Raw genomic sequence first — 12,523 nt, forward strand, 5'->3', positions numbered from 1 at the left:
ACAATATGGCCAACCCAATGGTATAGCGTTCAGTTATTGTTAGGTTCAAACAACCTGAAACACGAGAAACACAAATGAGGCAAAGACAACAGTTTGAATTTTACTTGCAAGGAGAACGGGGAGATGTGCTCAGTTACAGATCTCCAACACGTTCTGACGCACACCTCCCGCCATCCTTCTTTTATTGAAATTAGGAGGTTCCTCGTTACAGAAGTCAAATGTGTCTAAGGGAGGGGGAAAACACAAGATAGCAGGTCTCAAACAGAGCAAGAGACTGTAAATCATAATGGTGAGATTATACGTAGGCCTTCACTGATTTGATTAGCTTAGCTCACAAACAGCACATTCTTCTATATCAGACAGATTAAGAGAACATCTCCTGTGTCATGCTCTGCAGCTCTGTCTCCAGTCAATGCCACTTCTCCAACAGCCGCCGCATTTCTGTCGCCCTTGATCAGAGAAATTCAAGTTGACATATCAAGCATCATGAACATTAAGCATTAGCAAATAACAGGAAACATTAAGTAATGTGAAACAATATAAGAATATAACAAGGCAAAAGCAAATAAGAGATAACTTTAACATAATGGATCTAACAGTTATTACCAAAAAAGGGAATACTTGAAGATGCTTCATGCTACACATCCTCATATGGAGAACAACCAGGGGCCCACAGGCTCCAGTGTCATCTTTTAGCAGTTCCTTTTACATAAATGAAGAAGACACAGGACACACATGTGGAGCATGTCCTAATATGGTGCTTAGGCTGGCTGTTAAACACATTACGGCCTTACAGACGTAAAGCATGCATAGAACGGGTCAGATACTACATATTTCCCCCCTTCGAGACTACATAGAGTCTCGGAAAATAAAGGATAACCAAGTTTTAGTAAAAGTGACGGTGACTGATAAAGTGGTATAATTTGAAAAAGATTGATTAAATAGACATGAACAATATGTGAAATTTAGTGGAGTGTGAGAGTGAAAAACCCATCCGACAGACCTCTTTCAGTCTACAACCATCAAAACATTTTAGACGGGAAAATTCTCTCACGGTCCCTCTGTCGACGGCGACCACCTATGGTACTCCAATCCAATTTGCAAAAAGGTTATATTAGGGAAGAGTTTGGCAAACACATACAAGATACTCAGAAAAAAATCGAAAAATGTCCACGATCAGGCTGGTCGTCGCATCGGACCTTACCTTGGACCTTTCCCTGCCTAAGGACCCCTTTCCCTATACCAAAACAAGGAAAAAACCTGAGTTCTCATAGCATCTGCCTACTGATGAAATCTCCCTAGTAAATTTATTAACACAAACTTCAGATATATGCATTAAACACATCAACAGTAATTTTCGAATCTGTAGTTCACAGTCCCCTGATGAAGGATCTTCAGTTGTTCCCCATCTTCATTCAGGGTCCTCCAGCATCTTTCACAGTTCATTTTGAATTTCTGAGTCCATTCCAACATAGTTGTCACCCCAACGTAGCTCCCCAACTACTGTCCTAGAAACAGAAAACAGAGGTGCCAGTATCTTTGCAAAAACAACATTGGTTTCATTAGAGAGAATACAATACAAACATATCAAAACATGATTATCACGATTAAGTAAATTATGTAACCATTTCCCCCCTTTGTCACCGGAACTACAATGGAGGAAGGGAAAACATAAACACCGTTAAATACAAAAAGTAACATAAAGATATGACTCGAAGGTCACACTAGATACTGAATTATTGATTATACTGGATATTTATCAACCATCTCATCAGAAATGTCCTCCTCATCTGAATCAGCCAAAGCTTTGTCACTTAAGAGTGGCATCTGGACCTGGTCGCTAGGCATCACTACACCAATCCAACGCAATATCATCGCCTTGGCACAAGTTAATGACAAAGTACAAAAACAAAACATCACACTTAGTGACACTACGACAGCACTGAGAACCTGTACCAACATAGCTCCCATCGGACCAAATTTGTCCTGAAGCCAAGCCGTCGCTGATGTTCCTGCGCTTTCAGAAGGTCCAAACGCATCTCTTATCTTCTTCAAAGCGTCAATCACACTTGTTATATTATCACCATTGTCTGGAATCAAAGTGTAACAAGCATCTCCTGTCAAGTTCAAAGACACACACAAACCTTCTTTGGCCAAGATGTAATCTAGCGCCATGTCATGTTTCAACAACGTAAGTCTGTGGCTCCTCTGAGTGTTGGAAAGATGTTCAAAGCCTTTTATGGTTTCATTAGCAAAACCCTGCAGAGTGTAAGTAATATTGCTGAGGTACTGGTGGAACAGATGTCACAGATGGAAATTGATATGATTGGCATGATGTTTGGTTTGATCGGCTTTCCATCACTACTGCTTGCTTTTTCTCTTTTCGTTTATTATTGTTGAGAATTGTCTTTATCTTGTTATGTGTTTCACCATATGTTTCTGTCTTCTCTTAGAAGTTAGGCAAGGTAGACTCATTAGCAAATGAAATAAAGAACAGAGACATTTGCAGGATTGTTGTTTGTTCTACTGTTATCTTAGGAGCCAGTCAGGCAGGAGCCAGTCAGGCAGGGGGTGTCAAACACTCATTGTAAATGCGACATCAAGGGGGTTGATGATGATCACATTTGCATGAAGAATGGGAGCTGGCCACCTGGGAAAACAATGGAAGAGAAGAACTCTACCAACACCAAGTGGGACTGGAGGAAGAAGACGGGGACATCTCAGCGGGGGATCTGGATTGGATTGCATGGACATTGTGAATTTGCATGTGTGTGACTATAAAGGACTGGGCCAAGGGATAGTTAGGTTGTCAGACTTCATGCCCTGACAATTGACTCTGTTGTTGCTAGGGTTATGAACTGGCCCGGAGCTCTGTAATATTTGTATCTGGAATTGATTCTATTGTTAAATACATTTTGAAATTGGTACTTTACTTCTCGAAGTCTTCATTCAACGAACACGCGGATCGGCAGCTACATACAGGAGGTATTGCGATCCAACATTATCCACCAGCTGCAGTTGAGTAAGTTTTCTGAGAGTTTCATGATCTTGGTTTTTCAGCTCTTGCCCTTTTCTACGATATAGTTCAACCTGGTGAGCAATGTGATCAATGTAAACACTCTTAATCATGTTCCCAAGACCAACCACCTCTGCTATTTTACTACGCACCGGCAGTGGCAATCCCTTCTGAATTTTAGCTCGAATGATCGACTGCTCCATTTGATTAGCGTCGGGATCATTGCCTGTGACATTACGCCAAGTTTGTAGAGCTCTTGAAACGTAGGCTCTCGGATTTTCTTGTTCACCCAATGGTTCAATGAGGATATTATCAGGATGTATGTTAGTTGGAAACGCGTCTTTCAGCGCCCCCCAAAACTGACCTCTGTGAGCAGAAAACAGTTCAGCATCATTTACTGCAGTTGCCATGAACCGAGGCATGCCAGCCTTCTGCAAAAGGTCTTCCATGGCAGACACACCAATGAGATTAGCTAGGAGCCTTTTAATGTCTCCAACAGCAGGTTGTGTTCCAATCAAAAGTTCCTCCAGTTTTGAAATCCAGGGGTGTGCCCCTTCCTGAAGGATAGGTAGCTTCTCTAATATATCTGACATGTCGGAGTTCTGCCAAGGTTTATACTCAAGATTTTGACCACGAACAACAACAGGGAACATTTTGTTAGCAGAGCTGTCTTTCTTTGAACGCAAGGCGTAGTCAGAAGTGATCAGCCTTGAAAGCCTTCCCTTCTTTAACGACTTACGCCGTTTTTCCATATCTTCCAATTTTCTTTCTAGCATTTTTTGAGCTTCTGGAGTTCCCGTCAAGCTAATGTCTAAACGACACTGTTCGATGCCCCTTTCGAGATTTCTCAAAGAACGTTGTCTTTCCTCAGAGGAAGAACAATTGCCATCTGAGTCTTCATCAGTGTCTGACCCTGAACTGTCATCGGTCAGATCTTGACCAGCCTTAGCTTTCTTTTTAAATTTGTTACCCCTCTTTTCAGCTTTGGCCAACACACGCTTAATGGCGGGATCATAACCACCTATGGCTTCATCCGTACCGCTCTCATCATCTTCCTCCAGAAGCAGTGTGTTGTAGACATCATCTCGTGTTTTTCTTGATTTAAATTTTGGAGTTGCCGGATAAATGTGCATGACTGTTTTTGCCTTTCCCTTTTCAACAGTTTGGTTGTGATCATCTTTGATGTTGTACTTGCCTTTCTGGCTGAGTACGGGAAGTTGTGGATAGATGTCAGTGTATTCAGTTTCTGTCTCATACGGTGGAGGGGTTGTTACAGGAGCCGTATGAGAGAAAGGAGTGTTAATCTTTTCCACAAGCGCCGCTGTTTGTTTTGCGGTTCTTTCAATAATTTCTTTAGCTGTTCTGTTTTTCTTTTTTGCAGCCAATCTCAACTTCTGTCCCTCCTGTTCAAAAAGTTGCAACATTGCGAGTTCAGTCTGTCTTTTTTCTGCACGAGACTTCCCCCTTTTTCCTTTTTTCTCATTTGCTTTATAGGCGGTAACAAGTGTACAGATTGTTTGAATCACATCAGGGTTGAGGGTACCTTCAACCGGCCAAGGTTGTTCAATATCTGGCCAACGCTTGTTCCATTTCTTTGAGGCCTCTGGTAGGCCTTTAAGAAGGGGATTGTTTTTCTGCACCACCTCAATTGGGGTCATGCGTTTAACCGCTTTACTCTCCACTTTTGACATTTTGCTGTAGCAGTTGTCTTAGGAAAGTACGGTATATAAATTTCAAACCTTAATATGTAAATGCTTTGTTTATTTCACTTTAATGTTTAATTTAAATGCAAAACTATTAATTGTTTAACTGATAAATACAAAAAGAAAATAAATTCAATTAATATAGAAATCTAGAAATATAAAAATATGAAAAGAAACAGCAAAGCAGAATTATAATAAATAATTAATAAAGAAGAGTGTGTAAATAAAATTAAAAAGGTTGAAGAAATTTATAAATTCCTTATAACTTTCAAACGAATCTGATCTGACTCTATACCTGTCCAAATGAGCTGCAAAACAATCGCTGTAGATGTTTGTCCAAACAATTATGGTGTGTGTATATATAAAATTTCACTGGCCTTAATGCAGCGCTTCTCAAATAGTGGGGCGCGCCCCCCCAGGGGTGACCCCAGAGAACATGTTTTTTTTTTTTTTTGCCGTACTAGAATAAAGTGTAATTGCACATCCCGCGCGCACACACCACAGAGCAAGAGATAGGAAGTGCAGTGAACAAACCACCAAGAGACAGCATGAAAAAATACTTAACAGTGATGGAAAGAAAGGCGGAGAGAGACGGAGATAATGAGACATACGAAAGTCTCCCGAAAGCTAAGACGAGGAAATATGACGAAGCCTTTATAGCGCTTGGCTTCACTGCGACTACGGTGGGAGACGAGGAAAGACCGGTGTGTTTACTGTGTCTAAAAATGTTGGCAGGACAGCATGGAGCCAAATAAATGAAGGCGTCACTTAAAGACTTTACACCCCAGTCACGCTGATAACACTAACCCTGGCTAACCCTAACCCTGGCTAACCCTAACCCTCACTTAAAGACATTACACCCCAGTCACGCTGATCAGACGCTTGAGTTTTTTCGGCAAAAACGTGCCGAATATTGGCAACAATCATCCCGCTTTGGTCTATATTTCTTTCTTTTTTTGTTTTCTTTAATATTAATAAGGATACAATGTTATGCGGAGTTGTACTTATAACAATTTCATAGACAAATTATACTAATTATAGTCACGGCGGGGGGGGCGCAAAATGTTTTCTTCTTCCTAGGGGGGGGCGTAACAGAAAATAATTGAGAAGCACTGCCTTAATGCAAGACCGTTATGTCGCCACCAGCAGATCAATTCCTCCTCTCGTCTGTCCCTACTGGAGTCAAGTTCAGGTGCATCAAAAGTGTAAAAAGGAAACAGAAAAAATTCAATAATTCACGAACTGTCCAACTCCTTCAACAAAATAAAAAAGTGCACAATTCTTGAACACTATCATAAATTATCAACAAACTTCTAATTAATGTGTTATCATTGTTTTTATCAAATCATTGTTATTTTTAATGTTATTGTTATGATAAACAATCCTCAACAGTAAACAATCATTTAACAATCATTCATAAACAATAATCAGCCAAGTAGATATACCTGTTGCATTTATGCCCCAGCATATCTCTTCTTAAATTCCAACACACATTAAACAATCGAATGCTGGTAGATAAAGGAGAGAGAAAATGTGTGCTCCGTTTCTTCTCCTGATGAAAGCTGTCACTTCAGAAAGTGAGAGAGGGTTGAGTGGGGAGGGACTCTCCGCATCACCCCTAGGGGGAGCCAACTAGCTCCACCCCTTGAAGTCGAGAACCACTTCCTGTTCACTTCCGATAGTCGGAGAGTGAACATCCATTCTCACTAGCTCCAAGCTAGTCACTGGTTGCAGGCCCAACACACAGCTGCAGACTGTGACCCACACCCTGAGATCCAAAGGATCCAAATCAACCAACAACGAATATGAATAATTTTTCAAAATCAATATAAGTAAAGTTCTTCAAAGATATTACATAAACATATCAACCCGCAAGAACAAACTTCTATATTTCTCAACTTTTCTTTGTTCACCACTAGTTCAGCATATATGTATATGTGAGAGTGTGTGTGTATGTGGACCTTGCGGTCCTGCTGGATCACACCCAGTTTCCTTGTCTCAGCACAGAATTATATGATATTCTTCACTACCAGGACCACCCTTAGGTCCTCATCAAACTTCAGATAAAATCTCAATCAATCTATCTGAGGTACAAAAAGATTTTTCCTTTATTTCTTAGTTTCAATCAATTACCCAATTTTTGACAACAACTATGGTAACATCCCCCAGAAGTCACTTTAAACAAAGAGAGAGAGAGAGAGAGAGAGAGAGAGAGAGAGAGAGAGAGAGAGAGAGAGAGAGAGAGAGAGAGAGAGAGAGAGAGAGAGAGAGAGAGAGAGAGAGAGAGAGAGAGAGAGAGAGAGAGAGAGAGAGAGAGAGAGAGAGAGAGAGAGAGAGAGATTTTTTTTTTGATTTTTCAAAACTCAATTTAATTTGACATTACAAAAACCAAGAACACGTTTCTCAGGAGGGGTTGCGAGCCAGGAACATCCCCCAGCACAGGCGTTAGCCTCATGTCTGGAAAGGGGTCATTACGATTGGTTGGTTTCTGTCCTGTACAGAACTCGCTCACCCGCTCCAGCTCACTGGCCGCCAGTTGGTGTCTCCATCCTCCCAGCATCTGGTTCAGGACCCTCACTGATTTCACGCCTGTGTGCTGAGCCAGTGTTGTTGCATTGTCCAGCCGGGGGCCACACACGTTCACCAACTGCCCCAGTGTGAATACACCTGCCTCACGCATTTTCTGGGCCAGTTGCAGTCCTGCCTCACACCTGAAACGGGCCCCATAGACCACCGGCTCCTCCAGAAGCCAAAAAGTGGAGTTGCAGGCGGCCCGCCTCCCCTGTGTAAACAACTTCCATACCTTAAAAAGTCCGTTGTAAAACCCTGGGAGTTCACCCAGTCTGACCCCTGTTAGGTCCATTAGAAATAGGGTTGCTGCCAACCCCATCCCACCACATCGCCTCAGCACGGCTTGAGCCACAGGTCTCCAGACCAGATCTGATGGACCACACAGCAGCCTTTGGACAAACTGGAGCCTGAAAGTCGCTCTTCTGCTCTCCAGGTGGACCAAGCCAAGTCCTCCCTCCTCCCTCGGCAGAAAAAGGACACTCTGTGGTGTCCAGTGCAGACGGTCCCAGAAGAAATCCACCATAACCGCCTGTATCCTGGACAGGAGGTTTGGGGGGGGGGGGGGGGGGGGGGGGGTCCACACATGCCAGGCGGTGCCACAGCATGGATGACACTAGATTATTAATTACTAGGACTCGGCCTTTGAAAGACATCCTTGGAAGAAGCCATCTCCATCTCTTCAGCCTCCCCTCAACTTTTTCTAAAACCCCCTCCCAATTCTTTGTCATGAAGGCCTCATCACCAAGGTGGACGCCCAAGTACCTCAACCCCCCTGCCCTCCAAGAGAGGCCCCCCGGTAATGCTAGCTGCTTACACCGTTCTCCCACCGCTAAGGCTTCACTTTTGGCCCAATTAACCTTCGCCGATGACAGTTTGTTAAAACTATTAACAGTTTCACAAAGGTTAGTAATGTCGTTCTGACTGTTGATGAAAACAATGATGTCGTCGGCGTAGGCGGACACAACATAACGCCTCAGACAACCGGGAATGGTGAAACCCGATAGCTCTGCTCTCAGCCTCCGGAGGAGTGGCTCAATAAACAGGGCGTAGATTGAGCGGCCCTGCCTGATCCCCCTCCGGACAGCAAAAGGAGCACTCAGGCCACCGTTCATCTTCAGTACACTCTCAATGCCACAGTGCAAGGCCTGGATCCTGGCTATGAAACCTGGGCTGAATTCAAAGGCCTGCAGCGTCCGCCACAGGTACTGGTGTTCAACCCTGTCAAAAGCCTTTTCTTGGTCCAGAGAAATCAGACCAAGCTCACGATCCAATGAACCAGAGAGGTCCAAAATGTCCCGAATTAAAGCTATGTTATCAGAGATTAACCTGCTGGGCACACAGTACGTCTGATCCTCATGAATCACCCTCTCCATCACCTTTCTCAGCCGAGTTGCCAACACCTTGGACAGCAGCTTGTAATCGGTGCATAGCAAGGACACCGGGCGCCAGTTCTTTACATCCTGTAGGTCCCCTTTTTTTGGGAGGAGGGTAAGGACGGCTCTCCTGCAGCTCAGTGGCAGCCGACCTTGGCTCAGACTGTCCCTGAGGACGCACAGCAAGTCCTCGCCAAGAACAGGCCAGAAGGCCTTGTAAAATTCCGCTGGAAGCCTATCAATGCCTGGGACTTTCCCACCAGCCAGGCCATGCAACGCCGTTGTCAGTTCCTCCGCGGACAGAGGAGCATCCAGCTCCCTGTTACTGTCCTCACCTACCTGGGGTAGACCATTCAGGAAGAAACGCTCCACCCCAGACCCTCCCCGGCATTCCGTCCTGTACAGATCCCGATAATATGTCACTGCCCGCTGGCGAATCTCGATAGGGTCCTCGAGCACCTGTCCATTGTTGGCCCTCAGGGAGTGTATCATCCTCCTTTGGCGATTCTTCCGTTCCAGGCCAAAGAAAAAGTGAGAGGGGGCATCCATCTGGGCGATGTGCTGGAATCTTGAGCGAACCAGAGCGCCCTGAGCAGCCACACCCAGCAGTTCAGCTAAAGCTGATGATTTAGACTTGAGAAGCTGAATATGCTCTCTTTTTCCTGTGGATTCTGCCAAAAGTTGGAGCTCCACTACTTCTCTCTCCAGGTCTCTCATGGACCTGGCCATGTCCCTGCTGGCATTGAGGGTGTACTGCAGACAAAACTGTTTGATATGGACCTTCCCAACATCCCACCACTGCTGGATGGAGCTGTAGCTGTGTTTTGTCATTTGAAAATTGCTCCACAGGGTTTTGAAGGCTTCCTTAAAAATGTTATCCTGCAACAGGTGGGTGTTAAAGTGCCAATATACATTTGCACACTTTGCATTCCTTATATGAACAACACAACTTAAGAGAGAGTGATCAATTTCACCAAAGACAGTGAATCAACGCTCGAAACTGCAGAAAAGTGCTCCCCAAAGTGAATAAACACCACCCGGTGTGACAAAGATTAGAATATAGAGGATGTTTGAAAAAAGGCAGAAATCTGTCTCTCACTCACGGAGCCGACGCACTCACCACCCTCACGCTCAGAGAGAGAGAGGGAGAGGGAGAGAGACCAAAAAAAGAGATCAAAAACCCAGCAGAGGTATTATCCTGATAGGAACTGTGTTAGTCCGTCTCTCTCTCTCTATCACACACACACACTGTCTTCCTACACTTCAGTAGGACTCAGAAAAACATGTGGTGATATTTCTGTCTTCCTAGCAAAACCTGCATAATTAAAACTGACACATGTTTGTGTGTAAATCTGCACACGCACATGCTAACCAGATTAAGATTCAGATTTCCTTTATCTGTCCCACACGGGAAATTTACAGCGCAGCACTGCAGAATAAAATAAAATTTGAGATAATAGAAAATATACAAAGAAAAAAAAGGGGTGTATATATACAATAATCCAAGATTAATGGACAATCAGCCCTTGTATACCTGTACATAGTACAGAGGGTGTATACAATATACTGTAGCAAGCTCAGGTTCTGGGTTGCAGAAGAACTCAGACTTCTGTAAACTTATTCTGCTATTTAACTACAGAAAGGGCCACTTTATTAAACACTGAACAGAAGACACACGAACAAAGGGAAGTCTTCAATCACACACATAACCTCACTTATGGTGTCCAGGTGCAAACAATAATTAAAACAGTAACGAAACACATCAACAACCGGAACTCGATAAATAGAACACTAACATTGAAAGTTGCAAAAGATAAAATTTACAACGAACAAAAACAGGGTTAACACAAACCTGAACCCACAGACACTGCCACAAAGCATGCTGGGAAATTCCCACACTGACCCTCCCCAACACTCTACAATACTGTATATGTCAGAATATATAATATTCAGTGTGTGCTATCGGGCATTATGTTTGTTGTCAAGTGCACTGTGGAGAGGCCACTACAAGCCTGATGCTGCCTCTGTTCAGCTACATCTTTATTATGAGCTGACTGAAGTGATCCAACCAAGCAACACCTAAGTGTTGTTTAATCTGGTTAACTCACCTCTTACACTTGTTCCAAATTCACAGGTCAAACTGTTTTTGTGTTGTGCAATTACGGACATGCAGGAATGAGAGCAGCAGCTCCCCTCTGGGTGAGTTCAACTGTATTGAAAAACAGGTGAAGCACACAAAATGAAAATATCTGCAGACCTTCCTCTTTTTATGACTGTGTTAGTGTCAAACACAGCCACCCACTGCTCCCTCATCACATGAATTTACCTGAAATGACCTCAGGAGGATTTTGAATGAGTTGCTTTTATTCTGCGATTCAGAATTATAACAATGTTTTGTGTAAATTCTCAGTCATCCAGGTCATTGTATCCAAGGTAGTTTTCTCTGTCAACTGGACTGGGTTTCTTCTCTTGAAGACGTTTCGCCTTCTATCCAGATCCTTTCTAAGCTCTATCCCCAGCGATTTCAGAACTGAAGAAGCCTTCTGGATAGAAGGCGAAACGTCTTCAAGAGAAGAAACCCAGTCCAGTTGACAGAGAAAACTACCTTGGAAACAATGTTTTGAAAATGATCATTTGTGGAAACTAAAATTGGCTGACCCACAAGCAGTCCTCCATATTGTCCATCATGCTTTGTTCCCATACAAAGGTGGTGGAAATATTAAGATGAAGGAGATAATGTTTTCATCCATCTGATTCTGTGACTCCTCAAAAAGGTGACAGCATCAGCTCCTGAGGATCAACTGTGTCATAATGATCACTGTCAAAGAGCAGACGAGAACGAAAGAGCGACACCAGAATTCGGTTAAACACCGCTTTATTGTCAGGGTTGTACAGGCAGGCAGAGGGGAGCAGCCGAGTCCTTCCACGGGTGATGTCAGGGACAGAAGGCAGTCGGGTTTACCGGGGAGCATGTGTGGTCGTGGTCGGGGACAGGCAGGCAGATGACAGGATCTCCAAGATAAAACAGACAGGTTTACCAGGGAACAGAAGCAAACAGCAGGTCCGGGTCGGTCGGGCACTGGAGAGCCATGTAAGCCACAGAGGACAATCTGGCAGTGAGGCAGCAGACCTAAATAGGCCTCGTGATTGCGCTGATTGGCCGCAGGTGCGCGGGGCGAAAGAGGACCCAAGGGTGGGACCGCCCGCAGCTGTGACAGATCACAATTGTTAGGGTTTGATGCCTTATTCTGTTGTTCAGTATTGCTCAATGTTTATGTTTCCCCCTCTGCTCAAAGCCAAATATATGTTGTATTTTTTAACCTGTTCTGGAGATGAGTCAACCCTGTAAACTGTATTGTCATGGCTGGTCTGGTGCATGACACAAACAAAAAAGCAAATTTAGATCTGACTCTGAGAATATTGGGCCCAGGAAAAATGGGGGAAAAAAACATCACCACCAGGACAACATGTGTGTGGTGTCACAGTTCCTGCTCGGAAGCATTTTTTTTATTACTCTTACATGCTCAGTTTAAAATTGGACGTTGACATTCATTAGAATTTCTCAGTTTATATGCAACAAAGAACATTGAATTACTGACAGGCAGATGTCCTCCTCCCCAACGCATGGAGGCAATAAGCAGCATCTGTTCAGCAGGTCAATGTGGCCCTTTCTGGATAATCTTTTACATCACATTTCAAACAAACGGAGTGAAGCAGCAGAGCAGTATTCACCAGATAAGATGCTGGACTTTCATGGCTGTTTTTGTTCTTGGGCGATACACCAGCGTGGTGGATGTGGAGCATGAGCACACTCTGGTTTAACTCTGATCAAGGTGGAAGGAAAGATGCATTCCAATCAC

Source organism: Takifugu rubripes, chromosome 11 (genome assembly GCF_901000725.2).
Source record: "Takifugu rubripes chromosome 11, fTakRub1.2, whole genome shotgun sequence".
NCBI classification, from domain to species: domain Eukaryota; kingdom Metazoa; phylum Chordata; class Actinopteri; order Tetraodontiformes; family Tetraodontidae; genus Takifugu; species Takifugu rubripes.